Consider the following 3,165-nt stretch of genomic DNA (forward strand, 5'->3'; position numbering starts at 1 on the left):
GTCCCTGGTCCCTGGGCATTAATGTCCAGTACTCCTCAGTCATTGTAGCCCAAGACGCTCTGATTGGAATTACAATTATTCTTTTATTGTGCATTAAGGTTATTTCTAATATTTCATTAAAACATAGAATATGATGAAAATTCTTGAACATAAATCTTTGCTGCATTGCACTAGTTATTTCCTTAAGACAGGAAATATCTTATTCTAATCCAAAGATTAGGATTACTAGGCCAAAAAGTGCATACTTTTTTTAAGACTCTTAATGCACATGTAAAGTTACTTTTTAGAAAAGCAGTGCCAGTGGCTTCACTTCCCCTTAAAACACTGAGCATTATCAATTTTTTTCTGAAGAAAAGATTCTCTTTCATTCATTACAGAATAATCAGGAAACAAACATGTAAACAAATAAAAAGACAAGCAACATGAAAATAAATCCTCTCACACAGGGACAACCCCTTTTTCTGTTTGGTATCTATCTTTCCATAAACTTTTTTGTTTGTTTGTTTTTATTTTTATTTTTGGCTGCGTTGGGTCTTCGTTGCTGCTCACGGGCTTTCTCTAGTTGTGCCAAGCGGGGGCTACTCTTCATTGCGGTGCATGGGCTTCTCATTGCAGTGGCTTCTCTTGTTGCAGAGCACAGCCTCTAGGCACGCGGGTTTCAGTAGCTGCAGCACGTGGGCTCGGTAGTTGTGGCGCACGGGCTTAGTTGCTCTGCGGCATGTGGGATCTTCCTGGACCAGGGATCGTACCCGTGACCCCTGCATTGGCAGGCGTATTCTTAACCACTGCGCCACCCATGAGCTTTTCATTGTAGTTATATAGTTACATTTGCATATATATTTTATTTTTAAAAAATTTAATCATACCACATATGCTGTTTTGTAGCCTGCTTTTTCAATTCAGCAATATATCATAAGTATCTTTTTATGTCAATAGACAAATTTCTACAACATATATATATATTTTTTGGCCGTGCCGCATAGCTTGCGGGATCTCAGTTCCAGGACCAGGGATTGAACCCGGGCCACAGAAGTAAAAGCCTGGAATCCTAACCACTAGGCCACCAGGAAACTCCCAACATTATCTTTTTAAAACAAACATTGCTATCTTATAGTTCCTGTGAATCAGGAATTTGAAAGCAGGTTGACTGGGCAGTTCTGGCTTGGGGTCTCTCAAAAGGCTGCAATCAAAATGTCAGCTGGGGCCATACAGCACCGTTTCAAATAACTATTATACTAGTACTCTTTTGGTTGCAAGGGACAAATACAAATTGAAATAACTGAGGGAAAAAGAGGGATGTATTGGCTCGCATAACCAACCATAGAAAAGGTAGGAATGAAGGACTAGAACGATAGATGTGAGTTTTACCAGAATTCACTCTTCAGCCTCTTGTCAGTGCCTCTTTCTGTGTGTCCAATCCATTCTCTCAGATTGGCTTCTTCAAAACATTTGGAGTGGGCTTCCCTGGTGGCACAGTGGTTGAGAGTCCGCCTGCCGATGCCGGGGACACGGGTTCGTGCCCCGGTCCGGGAAGATCCCACATGCCGCGGAGCGGCTAGGCCCGTGAGCCATGGCCGCTGAGCCTGCGCGTCCGGAGCCTGTGCTAAACATTTGGAGAAATGGCAACCCATAGTGCCTATGCTCACACCCATTGCAAACGTTCCGCTATGATTGTACTTTTTAAAAAAAATTTATTTAATTTATTTTATTTTTGGCTGCGTAGGGTCTTTGTTGCTACATGCAGGCTTTCTCTAGTCGCGGCGAGCCGGGGCTACTCTTCGTTATGGTGCGTGGGCTTCTCATTGCAGTGGCTTCTCTTGTTGCAGAGCATGGGCTCTAGGTGCGCAGGCTTCAGTAGCTGTGGCCTGCAGGCTTCAGTAGCTGTGGCTCGCGGGCTCTAAAGCGCAGGCTCAGTAGTGGCACACGGGCTTAGTTGCTCCACGGGCATGTGCAATCTTCCTGGACCAGGGCTCGAACCTGTGTCCCCTGAATTGGCAGGCAGATTCTTCACCACTGCACCACCAGGGAAGCCCATGATTGTACTTTAATACATGGATATCCAGTAATATATTAAGAACTTCTACAAACCAACAATAAAGAGACAACCCAACTCATACATTTTTATACTTGAAAAAATTTAAACATAGCACAGGAATGATTGATTCCTTGAAAGTTAGAAAGAAGCTTTTCATGAAGCTATCTGTACATAGCACTTTTTTGAGTAGTTCTTTGACAAGGACCTCAATTTCTCCTGTGATCATTTGTGTTTTAGGTTTTTTTGATTTTGTTTTGTTTTTTGGCTGTGCTGCACGGCTTGTGGGATCTTAGTTCCCTGACCAGGGATTGAACCTGTGCCCTTGGCAATGAAAGCATGGAGTCCTAACCACTGGACCATCAGGGAATTCCCAGTATTTTAGGTTTTCATCTTTTCCTAGAGTCTTTTTTTCTTTTGGTAAATAATACTTTTCTCTCTTCATCAGATTTTCAAAATTTTGACATAGAATTACATAGAGTAGACTCATATTTAAAATAAATCTTAGGGGCTTCCCTTGGTGGCACAGTGGTTGGGAATCTGCCTGCCAACGCAGGGGACACGAGTTCAAGCCCTGGTCCAGAAGGATCCCACATGCCGCAGAACAACTGGGCCCGTGCGCCACAGCTGCTGAGCCTGCGCCCTAGAGCTTGTGAGCCACAGCTACCAAGCCCGTGTGCTGCAACTACTGAAGCCCGCGTGCCTAGAGCCCATGCTCCACAATGAGAGAAGCCACCGCAATGAGAAGCCGGCACGGCACAACGAAGGGTGGCCCCCACTCGCCGCAACTAGAGAAAGCCCACGCACAGCAACGAAAACCCAACGCAGCCAAAAATAAAATAAATAAATTTTTTAAAAATAAAATAAATCTTAGCTGGGATTTTGATTGGGATTTCATCAAATGTATTCCTAAAATTTGGAAGAATTGATATCTTAATTTTAGCCTTCCAATGTATTAAAAATGGTACATATCTCTCTATATATTTGTATCTTCTTTAACTTCTCTCAGTAGTTTTCAGTTAGAAGAAATAACATATCTTTCATTAGATTTCTTCCTCCATATGGTGTTTTTGATGCTGTTATAAAGGCTGTTTTTGTTTTGCAATTGCTTAATGTGAGTATACAGAAATAGA

At 42.7% G+C, this 3,165-nt stretch overlaps 1 non-coding gene across 1 annotated transcript; it reads right to left on the reverse strand.

Moving 5' to 3' along the window:
- Positions 1 to 2,328: 2,328 nt before the first annotated feature.
- Positions 2,329 to 2,401, reverse strand: TRNAL-CAA (transfer RNA leucine (anticodon CAA)). The gene has a single exon. It is a non-coding gene; the product is annotated as a tRNA-Leu (tRNA).
- Positions 2,402 to 3,165: the final 764 nt, after the last annotated feature.

This window comes from Physeter macrocephalus, chromosome 14, assembly GCF_002837175.3.
Source record: "Physeter macrocephalus isolate SW-GA chromosome 14, ASM283717v5, whole genome shotgun sequence".
NCBI lineage: Eukaryota > Metazoa > Chordata > Mammalia > Artiodactyla > Physeteridae > Physeter > Physeter macrocephalus.